Below are 13,479 nucleotides of genomic sequence, written 5' to 3'. Positions count from 1 at the left end.
GGGATCGGGTTCAAAAGGAAAATGATCAAAAATCGTATTTTAAAAACTATCCTGAAATCTCAAGATCAGCTCAACCCTAATACCAGCACCTCCTCATAAATAAAGCATATCTTCCGCTGGCAGAGGGGCTATGAAAACTGGCATGAGGAACGCCCGTCTTCATAAATCTGGGTCACTGACCTATATAAATACTATATAAATATAGAATGAAGTAGAATGGACCAGCCTAATCTAGGGATCCGGCAAGAAGAAAGAGCGCTCACCCAGGGATGAATAACAAAGCTTCTTTATTTTTCTATATACAATACAGAGATACACAGGAGGAGGTTTAGCAGGTAGAAACACTAATAATTAAAAGGACAGGAGCAGAACACTGAGGTAGTTAGGTCTGTAAAGTAAGGCTGTATGCAAGTGTAGGAGCTGCAAGCCTCCTTCAACCCACAAGCAGTGTCATCTACATTGATGTAGTAAAGTGGTGTATGCCAATTATTCCTGTCGTAACGCCATCACTGCCCACGTTAAAAATAAAAAAAATCCTGTACACTCATCCAACTTGTACAGTGACTAGAGTTCTTCAGTGAAGCCGGAGCGGTACACCTTGACTTCAGTTCTCATGCACAGGACCTTAGGAATACTCACATTGAAGAAAGGGTGGACATACTTTACTGAACAATGGCGCAGGCGCCAGGAGCACCAGAGTTTAATGAGACTCATTGCAGGTAAGTATAAAGGTTGTCTGGTGTTGCTATAGGTCTACTTGGGACACCAAACCCCTGGTCCATAAGGACCTGTGGGTAGTTTTGTGCCAAATCGATTTGACTGAGTCCCTTTAACACTGTCCTAACATCAGAATGTAACTGAACAAACAGGGAGTGACAGTCCACGTGCTATGCAACAATATCCATCAATGAGAAGCAGCAAAATATATTCCCACCTGTCCGATCTCTTTATGACCCAATTACATAACAGATTTGTCACTACACTTAGCAGATCATGTAGCATTAAAGTACAGATCCAAGTGACAGCCATGGATTCATTTCATTTTTCCAGCCTTTGCTTTGAATACTTGGAATACACAGAACAAGAATTTCATGTTCTGTGCTTGAGTAATATGGGCAAAAATAGGTCTCCATTATTTTGTTTTCAACATGTTATAATCTAATATGGGGCTCTGGTGCCAACACTCATTTCTCAAATGCAACATTTCTCTGTTCAGAGAGGCAGTTCACAAGCAGGGATCTGTCTCACTCTTCTCCGACTATTACTATGGACAAGTAGGTTCTTACTGCGGCTCCAAAGTGGCAGGTACAGTTTTCACATGTAATACTTCCATCTATATACTGTAATAGGGCATGTGGAAGTCAAAGATTTAGTATAACTTGTCATTTATCCATTGAAGTCTCTGCTCTTTCTCTGTTCAGACATGAAGGAGTCGGAGCGATCAGTGATTGACAGCCGCCCCGCCATAGCTGTGTATGGAGAAGTAGCTGTCACTAGGACCGCCTCCTTGACTTCTCAACATAGAAAGAACAGAAATGTCAATGGATAAATGACTACTTATACTATATTGTCTCCCACAAAATGATACATCAATCCGCTAAGCTCCTCCTGCTCTATAACATGCTGCTTGTAGATTGCACTGTATTTTCCATTTCACAGTCCCCTTTCATATATGTCTATTAAACATGCCTCTATTATTATAGTTGAAACTTCAGGTTATGCTGTACAAAATTCACAAATTTACAGCAAATTGAGTGTCTTTAAAGAGGTTTCTGAGAGTTAAATATTTACAGCCTATCCTTAGGATAGATTATCAATATTACATCAGTGAGGTCTAACACCAAAGACAACCCCCCACCCCCCCCACACACACACAGGTTAATCCTCAATTCAACTAGAGCAATTGGAGAGCACCATTTCTGCTTCAGAGTCCAGTGATGTCATGTTCATTCACCACATGGCCTCTTTACTAGAGTGAACAGTAAAATGTCCGAGGTTCGATATTCGTTTCAAGTAGCCCCTCAATATTCGACTACTCGAATCGAATATCGAACCCTATTATAGTCTATGGGGGAAAATGCTCGTTTCAGGGGTAGGCAACGTTCCATCAAATTATACTTACCAAGTCCACGAGTGAGGGTCGGGCTGGATCCTCCAAGAAGTCTTCTCCATGCAGCGTCCCCGCGGCGTCTTCCGCCTCTTCCGGCTCTTCATTCACTCTGCCAGGCCAGCCTGCACTACAAGCGGACATGCGCAGTCGGCTCTGCCCAGGCCCGATGCCTGGCAGAGTGAATGAAGAGCCAGAAGATGCCGCGGGGAAGCTGCACAGAGAAGACTTCTAAAGGTAGTAGAAGAACCAGCATTGATTGGCCGACTGTATAGCATTCGGCCAATCAATGCTAGTTCTGCATCGAACTTTTACATTCGAACAGCGAGTGGTACTCGATCGAGTACGAGTATTTCGAATACCGTAGTATTAGATCGAATACCTACTCGATCAAGGACTACTCGCTCATCTCTACTCTTTACAGCTCAGTGCCATACAACAAATGAAACTGAGCTGCAGTACCAAGTACAGCCCCTACACAATATAAGGCACTATGCTTGGTAGTCAGTGAAGAGGCTGAAGCTCTTAGGCCTCGTTCACATCTGCGTTTGGATTCCGTCTGAATGGAATACCGAACACAACTGCAAGCAGTGTGCCAGTGAAAGCACACGGACCACATAGACTATAATGGAGTCCATGTGCTTGCCGGCAGATCTTCGCTGGGATCATGCGGACAGGAAAGTAGTTCACAATCTACTTTCCTATCCGCACCGCATGATTTGTGCAGGCAACACGCGGCATTATAGTCTATGGTGTCCGTGTGCTTTTACTGCATAGCGCTTGCAGTTGCATTCAGTATTCCATTTGGGGGGTCCCCATGCGGAATACCGAACACAGATGTGAACAAGGCCTTACCTGAAGGGAGCAGTTTCTTCAAACAGGTAATCCCACCAATAAGATATTGATCTTAAGGATAGGTTATCAGTATTTTACCCTCAGAGAACGCCTTTAAGACCCTCTCCTGCTTTTCTAGACTTGAGCCATGCATGTACTTGTTGTCTGTCATATGAAAGGTTGCTATGGAATATTATGTCTTGCCATACAAGATTCTCTTACCGCTATTTGGCCCATTTGGCAAGGTTCACCATTGTGTGCACAGTTTAATTTTCACCCCAGTAATAGTTCATTCTACCTTTCACTGTCACAATATTATTGCCATTACTGAAGATAAGTATCTGCATACCTTATTACACGTGATGCACATTAGATCAGGATCCCTCATTTTCCACGTGCTGCTCAGCTGGAGTCAGACGTGTGTCGTGTTATTGGAAGTGCCCACCATGGAAAGAGTTGACTGCCCTTCCTGTTTTAGCATCACATCTACATGAGTCATTGTCTCCACGTTTGACGCGCTCTGTATCGTGCAGATAATCCAGCTACGGAAAAATGTATGACGTGCTCAATCTGCATAATCTCACCTTTGTAGGGAAAATGCAGCAAAGTAAGAAATAGAAGTGTTAATAGTTTATTGCTGTCAATTAACAAAATGAAGAAAAGAGAAATCCAAATCAATATTTGGTGTAAGCGTCCTTTGGAGGAGGAATCCTGGAAGTGATATCAACATCATCCAGTCTGTCTGGTATTACCTGAAGAGACATGTAAAGCACCATGGAATTACGATCGAATACTACGGTATTCGAAATACTCGTACTCGATCGAGTACCACTCGCTATTCGAAAGGAAAAGTTCGATGCAGAACCAGCATTGATTGGCCGAATGCTATACAGTCGGCCAATCAACGCTGGTTTTTCTCCTACCTTTAGAAGTCTTCTCCGTGCAGCTTCCCCCGGGCGTCTTCCGGCTCTGAATTCATGCTGCCAGGCATCGGGCCTGGGCAGAGCCGACTGCGCATGTCCGCTTGTAGTGCGGGCATGCGCTGTTGGCTCTGCCCAGGCCCGATGCCTGGCAGAGTGAATTCAGAGCCGGAAGATGCCGCGGGGACGCTGCACGGAGAAGACTTCTCGGAGGATCCAGCCCGACCCTCACTCGTGGACTTGGTAAGTATAATTTGATCGAATGTTGCCTACCCCTGAAACGAACATTTTCCCCCCATAGACTATAATAGGGTTCGATATTCGATTCGAGTAGTCGAATATTGAGGGGCTACTCGAAACGAATATCAAACCTCGAACATTTTACTGTTCATCTCTAATAATAATAATAATAATAATAATAATTGGAGCAAGCCTAAATCCGAAGAAGATCTGTGCTTAGTTCTCCAAGATGGTAGGAACAACCTCCCTGCCTCCAAAAAATTCTGAAAATACTGTATGTATAAAGAATATAAGAAGGCTGAATGGGAAATTAGCCCTAGAACGTATACCACCTAAGTTCCTTTGGAAGTCTGAGCCCAGGGGAAGTGAGTAAGAATACCAAAAAGGTATACTCAGGCTTGCCTCAGTGGTGATCCTGGGACATGTAACATCATCCAGACTCTGAGTGAGGCTTGAAAAAGGCACCAGGGAGACCTCAAAGTATAATGATATCATTTCTGGTTTGTGTCGGTTGAAACGAATCGCACTAGGATCCCCCAACTTTTTCAGCCACCATTAGGTGTGAGCGGTGTATACTTTTTATTGAAATCACATACACATTCAGACAAGTTAGCTGAACCAAACCAACCCAATAGTTAGTCAATGTGTATGGCCACCTATAGGCACAGGTGTAGATTAGAGATGAGCGAGTAGTACTCGATTGAGTAGGTATTTGATGGAATACTACGGTATTCGAAATACTCGAACTCGATCGAGTACCACTCGCTGTTCGAATGTAAAAGTTCGATGCAGAACCAGCATTTATTGGCCAAATGCTATACAGTCGGCCAATCAACGCTGGTTCTTCTCCTACCTTTAGAAGTCTTCTCCGTGCAGCTTCCCCGCGGCGTCTTCCGGCTCTGAATTCACTCTGCCAGGCATCGGGACTGGGCAGAGCCGACTGCACATGTTCGCTTGTAGTGCGGGCATGCGCAGTCGGCTCTGTCCAGGCCCAATACCTGGCAGAGTGAATGAAGAGCCGGAAGACGCCGCGGGGACGCTGCAAGGAGAAGACTGCACAGAGGATCCAGCTCGACCCTCACTCGTGGACTTGGTAAGTATAATTTGGTCGACTGTTGCCTACCCCTGAAACGAGCATTTTCCCCCCATAGACTATAATAGGGTTCGATATTCGATTTGAGTAGTCGAATATTGAGGGACTACTCGAAACGAATATTGAACCTCAGACATTTTACTGTTTGCTCATCTCTAGTGTAGATCAATAAAGATGCAGAACATCAGGTCATGCAAGGCCATATGAGGAAATCATATACTGGACAAATCTTAGACATATTGAACAAGAATATCCATGTAACAGTTATCATGAGATTAATGGGGATCACGGATCTTTCTTTAGGATGAGTGACTATTTTATTATTTTGTGATTTTAGTTGTTTTTTTTCGCTACAAAGTATGTTATTATAGGATAGGATAGTATATAAATGGCGAGGTACATGACCATTCTGTAGTAGGCATTCACCATGTACTGCCTTGGAATTTTTAAAGGACTTATGCCACAAAAATGATTTATCTCCATCCATAGGATAGAGGATACATTATTCAATGGGTATTTGGCCACTGATCCATAGAAAGTGGGTGTTTTACCCCTGTTCTTTCTGTAGCTGTGGACCCTGCATGTGACTCATTGATAAACCCCAATGAACCAGCAAAAACACAGAGGTGACTTTGGAGCCAACCATTTGTCCTTAATATCTATTGCTTACAAGATGATTCTCAAGTAACCTCTTAAACCTGATAATATATGTCCCATGTACATATAATAAGAAGAACCAAGATCACAAAGCAATTAATTGGATGAGTACAAGTTCTGAATAGATGGAGCATTGACCCTCAGAATCATCTTCTCTGGTGGGCCCAAGATACCCTAATATGACCTTGTCAAGACCCCGTGTTACATAGTGAAATAGTATTGAACCAAAGTTTTTCTGTCCAATTCCTGTTGACTTAGCTTCATAGAATATATTCTATGGTGACTTGGTGGGTGTAACCATGACCCAGAGATGTTCTCCTACCTTTCTTAATAGCTTGGTTTTTGATGTCTTATTGGGATTATGTTCAACTTCTGCTGAGAATATTAGTGAGAATATGTCCATTACCAGATCTGCTCCTTAGTTATTGACTTAGCTGATAATATAATGGAATGGATTTTAAGGACTGTTACTACATTGGGCTGTTTCATTGCATTGATGTCCCCATACTAGACAGTGACATCATTTCCTATGAAATAATTGCATCTGAAAGATTGTCTGTCTGCAGCTATTAACCTAATGCAAAAATAACCTGAACAATATCAATTTATTACAATCCAGAAAAACAACCTTAAGTTACCTGTAACACACACTTGTTTTGCAAGAGAACATTGCATTCACCAGGGCCGGTGTACATCAAACAAGCCAATCTTGGCACGTTCCTTACCTCCAAAAAGACAAGAAAAACTGTTTGGTTTTTCAGTTGTGGTTTGATAAGAAAAAAAAAAAAAAAAAAAAAAGATTGGTTTTGTATGCTATAATTATACCTGCCACAGAATATGTCTCATAAAACAGCCATAATCTGCCTGTATAAGAACATCCAATTATGATCTATTGATGGCATGAAAAGAGGCGTTTGTTTAAAGTGCAACTGATACATGCAGAATCTTTGGGGAAGAAAAAAAATCAAATAAAAAGTGGATTTTCATAATCTCTCCATGGAATAAAACTGACTACTGAAAATGATACATCATAGTGAGAATTTCATTAAGCTCCCGCCTGGCAACATAACAACAAACATTTTTGATGAAAAGTAGAAATGTTACCGAGTTAACTAAGGATCCGGAGGATGATGCCTCAATCTTAAATCTGTATTTCAATTTCATTGCCATCTTTCCTCGTAATACAGATGCCATTTATGAACTTGAGGGTTTAGCGCGAGACAAGTCAAAAGTTTAAGGGAGTTGTACACATGTAATAATGTAGGCGAGCAAAAGAAGTGCTCCAGAATTTTACTGTATACTCTAGTTAGAATAAATTCTATTTTGTGACACAAGAACTCCGTACAGTGTTTCTAGCAATAAAACTTACCAAATAGAGGCCACAATTGTCCACCCAAAGAACTTAAAGGGGTATTCCCACATCGCATACTCACCAGTCTTTACTGCTGTAAAATCTTCTTTCTTCCTGGTTTCTTGCATCATTTGGTGGGTGGGGTTTCACATGCAACCTGTTGTTTAGCCCCGCCCCCAAATTCTCATGTAGCTCCGCCCACCCATATTAGACTATGAAGTACAGGCAGCAGCAACTCCATTCTGTGTTACATACAGAGACTGCCTGTCTCTGCCATAATGAACACAACTGAATTAGCTAGCCTGATAACTGGGAGAACAGAAGAAATGAATGCAGCTCCTCTCCTCTATCTGCTAACAGGAAACTATGTGAGATGGTGTAGACATAGGAATAGTTAGAAACACAGGCTCGCTCCCATGCACTTAGCCCCTCCTCCCTCCTCCCTGAGAGCAGCAGATACATCACTTGACTTTTGAGCAGATAAGTCAAGGGATGTGTCAAAAAAAAAATAATAAAGTAAGATAGTGGACAAACAAAGCAGTTTTGCTGAAGCAATGTATTTAGGAAAAGTCTTACATCCACATTAACAAGCAGTATAGATAGGATCCTTGTGATGAGACAACCCCTTTAAAGAAGCAAACAATTACCACGTCCCATCTGGGCTGTTTCCCTTTACAGACTGTATAGTATGTCATTTTGTTCCCTCCTCCCTCTTAGGCTGCGTTTGGCTCTCCGTGTGAACTCAGTTTTTGAAACCGTCTCAAAATCCTCAAAAACTGTTTTTGAACACTTTGTTTGAAAACCCATTGATTTCAATGGATTGTAAAAACTATCCTCGGTCTGCGTTTGGAGCATTTCCATCTGGTATCTGCTTTTTGGGGTGGAGAAAGCAGTCGGATTTGCAGGACTTTTTCTCCAATCAAAAAATAAGAGTACCAGACCGACAGCAACCAATCCATTTTTTTTTTTTTTACATTGAGGTCTATGGAAAGCGGATTGCAAACAGATTATAAAAGGATAGTGAGAGTGGGTTCACACCTGCACCCGGTCTCCACTTTCAGGTTTCTGTCTTCTGCCCGAGAAACTGGACAGGAGACGGAAACCGGCAGGAAGTGTTCAAACCCATTTATGTGAATGGGTTTGCAAAGGGTCCGCCCATGAGCGTCTTCTTCCTCTCCAAGGTGAAAGCGTTTTTTTTAATCGGACATGCAGAACTTTGTATCTGGTTAAAAAAAATGCGGTTTCACCGCGGAGACCAGAAGATGTTCACGGGCGCTCACAGCCAGACAATAAATGCCGGGTTTCCATCTCCTGTTGGCAGAAGACGGAAACCCAAAAAAGCGGAGACCAGGCGCAGATGTGAACCCGCCCTAATCTGTTTGTGTCCGTTTTTCAATCCTTTTTTCCCTCTGTGCATGCTCAGAATATAGAAGGGAGAAAAAAAGAAATGGATTGGCCAAAACCAGACACAAACTCTCCCTTTTTTTTTACAGATTTGAGTATCCATTGTGTAACCGTTTGGAATCCTTTTTGAACCCAACTTTATTGTGGGTTTTTGGGGGTTTTTTTTAAACGGTTTGCAAGTGGACGGATACCAGGTACAATTGTGAACCTAGCCTTAAATTGTTTGTGAGATTTGTAACACTAATACAAAAAGCCTCAATCTTAAACCAAAAAATACAATCTCTACTAGATAAACAATAATCCATAAAAATATATTGAAACCAGTATCTTCACAAAGAAAGAATGAAAAATATTAACAAGTTATCAGTCATACAATACATATATACATAACACTATTCACTCAGGCGATATCTAAAACATGACAATGGGAAAGAATCCACAAAGTAGTTCATAAGTTTCTATGCCATGCATATACAGATATATATATATATATATATATATATATATATATATATCCCAGTAGAGAAAGTGTACCCCATAAATGAAATGAATACCAAATGGTTAACTCTACAGTATTATAGACATGAGAAAATTATTTCCTTACCCCACATTAAGACCAGACTGGCCTTATCAAGAAAACCCCTGTCCATATGCCTCATCTTCAGCCAGAGCATAGAGCCCCTACATTAGTGTTGCTCTAGTCCTGTTAGACCCCATCTGCTTATGTACCATGTGGTTGGCCATTCCTTTGAACGGCCATCATATACTAACAATTTTCACCTGAAGTGGCCACTATAGAGCAAATGTATGGCCAAAATTTTCCCCAGTGATGAGGACTGGTCACTGGGAGGGTTGCAATAGTCTAACCTAGTTTGATCAGTTGATCTGCATGAATACTTGCCCACATTTACTAAGGCGATATACCTTGAAAGTGGCCAAAAATGCACCTCAACGTTGGTTCACTTTTCGGCACACTGTGGCATATCTTAGCCAGTTTTCTAGCATGAGCTTTATTAAATCTGTTGGATCAAGGCCCACCTAGTTTCTTGCCATTCCCATTGTCTAAAAGATTGGGAATCTAGATGGGCCTAAGCGGGGACGTAGCAATCTGCCGGATTTACTAAAACTGGTGTGATTTTTACCACAAATCTACATGGGTCCCTCACTGGCATAGATCTGTGACCTGGTGCAACTTCATGCACCATAATTACTAGTCTTTATAAATTCCCACTGTCTTCAGAGAAGGGTAAGCTTGAGTTGCATTTGCCGTACAAGTCCATATGGCCCTAGTTATGGGATACATTTATATGTGGCAGAGTTATCGGCCTTATACAGCTGAATGGGATTCTTTTTAAGCACAATTTTGGCAAATATGAACATACCCTTATAGTGATCATAGAGACTCAACTGGAATATACCGGTAGTATTGAGAACAATGACATCCTAAGCAACTATTACAGAGGCATTTCCAATTATCACAAAACACATTAAAAAAATGTAAAACCCAAATCACTTTATCACTGAGTAAATAGCCCCGTCGTCTCTAATAAAACCGAAGTTAGAAACTTTTTCTTTGGCCTTTTCTGAAGAAAGTACAATGGAAGACTTAAAGCCAACAAAGACAGAATGAGAAAAGGAATTAATGGAATAAAAGTAAAAAGAATGAATCAAATTTAAATACGGCCGTCCAGTGTACTGAGACATTCCAACCTTCACCCCGTGACCGCGTCACCTCAGGGATATTCAGTAGCACAATGCGTGGACTTTGCACAAAACCATAGGAGGATTTTTTATTTGGATTTTCCTTATTCCAGGCAGATTATGGACTGACTAACCTGTTAATTTCAGTTTCGGAACTCAATCAAGATAATTTAATGTGACATGTGAATCCATCGACTGTGTAACGGAGAAAAGCCCTTGGATGCCTCATATGGAACGCGACAGCTTAAGTCACCACGACATAAGCACTGTACAGTCAGTGACCTTCAGTAAAATGTACCCTAAAAAAAGTTAGGATTTTTTTTGTTCTTCGCAATAATTTTTCCCACAATCCACAGCAGAATCTTATATTTAATCGTGTAGGTCCCGCTGCCAGTGACGTTTTTGTATATATCCCGCATACACTTTCTCCCTAATACTTAGAGTAACACACAGACAAGATAATAATACTATTAATAGATGTATCTATGATAATCAGTCATTGCATGACACCATGCCTCAACCCAAAGCCAGCTTCAGTGGTGCGTTTGTGGGTGTGTAATATGGACCCTGTAAAGAAATTTTCCCGTGAACGTAACCATATCTAAATTTGTAGACAATATGTTGACATTGTTGCAAATATAAATAAGTTTACATTTTGCAACATATTAAAGATTAGAGATGAGCGAGTAGTATTCGATCGAGTAGGTATTCGATCCAATACTACGGTATTCAAAATACTCGTACTCGATCGAGTACCACTCGCTATTCGAATGGAAAAGTTTGATGCAGAACCAGCATTGATTGGCCGAATGCTATACAGTCGGCCAATCAACGCTGGTTCTTCTCCTACCTTTAGAAGTCTTCTCCGTGCAGCTTCCCCGCGGCGTCTTCCGGCTCTGAATTCACTCTGCCAGGCATCGGGCCTGGGCAGAGCTGACTGTGCATGCCCGCTTGAAGTGCGGGCATGCGCAGTCGGCTCTGCCCAGGCCCGATGCCTGGCAGAGTGGATTCAGAGCCGGAAGATGCCGCGGAGACGCTGCACGGAGAAGACTTCTCGGAGGATCCAGCCCGACCCTCACTCGTGGACTTGGTAAGTGTAATTTGATTGAATGTTGCCTACCCCTGAAACGAGCATTTTCCCTCCATAGACTATAATAGGGTTCAATATTCGATTCGAGTAGTTGAATATTGAGGGGCTACTCGAAACGAATATCGAATCTCAAACATTTTACTGTTCGCTCACCTCTATTAAAGATGTTCTTTAATCATTTTAGTGGTCACAGTCTTTCTCTGGTCTGGCAATTCTCTGGAATCCAAGCATGGTTATCTTCTCATCCATGTAGTGTCCTTTCCTGATAACCCAGCTGCAATAAGGACATCATGGCTGGGTTACTGACAAGTCCCAGACCATAGAAAGTTCTCTAGACACAAGACATAGAGGTGACCCAAAAATGACTGTAAAATGGGGATAGCAAGGGGTAGAGGGCTGCAAAATGGGGCTAATGACAGGGAAAGTGTCGTGCAAAAAAATGGGGTAGGGAACGTACTTAAAATAATAACATAAAATAAAAAAGTTTAATAAAGAAATAAAATGAATAAAAAAAAAATTAAAACAAATAAAATAATAATTTTGAAACAGGTTGTAGAGGTCCATGGGGAGGGGGTTTAGGTGGATGTGGCAGTGTAAGCGGAAGAGGCAGAGGGGGCAGGAGCGAACACTTTAACCACTCACTCAGGCACTGGCACAGCCAAGTCCTGTGGGATCCATGCCTGCCTTAATGAACTAAGTATGTCCATGTTGGCTGTGGATAGGCGGATCCTCTTATCGGTGATGGCACCCCCTGTGATGCTGAACATACATTTTGACAGAACACTTGTCACAGGGCAGCCCAGCACCTCCAAGGCATAGAGGGCCAGCTCTGGCCATATGTACAATTTACCAACCCAGAAATTGAACGGGGAGGACCCATCACTTAGCACCAGGAGATGTGTCAACAGATACTCATCCCCATGTGAGTCAAAGTCTGCTCTAGGAGACAGTATGGAAACACACTCAGTTATTGTTACTGCGCTAGGAGATGGTATGGATATACATGCAGTTACTGTAGTAGGAGACAGTATGGGTACACATGCAGTTAATTTTACTGCACTAGAAGACAGTATGCGTATACAAACGCAATTATTGTTACTGCAGTAGGAGACAGTATGGATACACATGTAGTTATTGCTACTGTGCTAGAAGACATTATGGGTACACACAGTTACTGCACTAGGAGACGGTATGGGTAGATATACAGGTATTGTTACTATACTAGGAGACAGTATGGGTACACACACACACAGTTTACTGTCACTGCCCTGAAAATTCTTATTTCTAGGTAACTGCCCCTCACAGTATCCGGCTCCTTTCACTACCTCTCTGCACTGCCTGAGGACAATTCTTACATGTATGCCCTGACTGTCCCCATCTCCAGCTGCAGCCTCTCCCTATCTAGCCTAACTATCTGGAATGGTGAAAGGACCTGTGATCCCCGCCTCATATACAGAGAGGTCACATGTCCTGCCTGAAAAATCACAGCCAGGTCCATGTCTGCGATGCCTTAGAGGGGTATTCCCAACTCACCTGTTAACCAACTTGCAGGCTGTATGCTCTGCTCACTTCCTGGTTTTCTCGGTACATTGGTGGGCGGGGTTTCACTTGCTGTCTCACAGGTAAAAGCCAGCTCTGCTATCTCTCTTCATAGCAGCACATGTTTGCAGTCAGTAATGAGGGATGGTTGTAAATAAATTAGCACAGTATCACTGGAAGATGCACAACATGAAGCTGATGTAGCAGATCTGGATTTCATAGGTGATGAGAATCCCAAATTTACACTCTACAGAACCAAGAGTCAGCTTGCAATAAACTCCATTTTATGTCTGTGCTTGCATACAGAGGTTACAGACTCCCTGTATTAGCCCTTATCATCAAAATTCAATTAGCCGACCTGATAACTGGGAGATAAACAGCTCAGAAATACAAGCTCACTCCAAGCACTCAGCTCCCCCTCCCCTCCCTGAGAGCAGGGAGATACTTCACTTGTCCTGGGTGGAGAGATAAGATCATCCCCAGGTCCATGGTTATGGAAATGCAGTGTAAACAATGAAGTGAAGAATCTCAGACAGCGGCCAT

The sequence above is a fragment of the Leptodactylus fuscus genome, chromosome 9 (genome assembly GCF_031893055.1).
Source record: "Leptodactylus fuscus isolate aLepFus1 chromosome 9, aLepFus1.hap2, whole genome shotgun sequence".
Lineage (NCBI taxonomy): Eukaryota > Metazoa > Chordata > Amphibia > Anura > Leptodactylidae > Leptodactylus > Leptodactylus fuscus.
The sequence above is the reverse complement of the archived record's forward strand: the minus strand, read 5'-3'. Positions refer to the sequence as shown.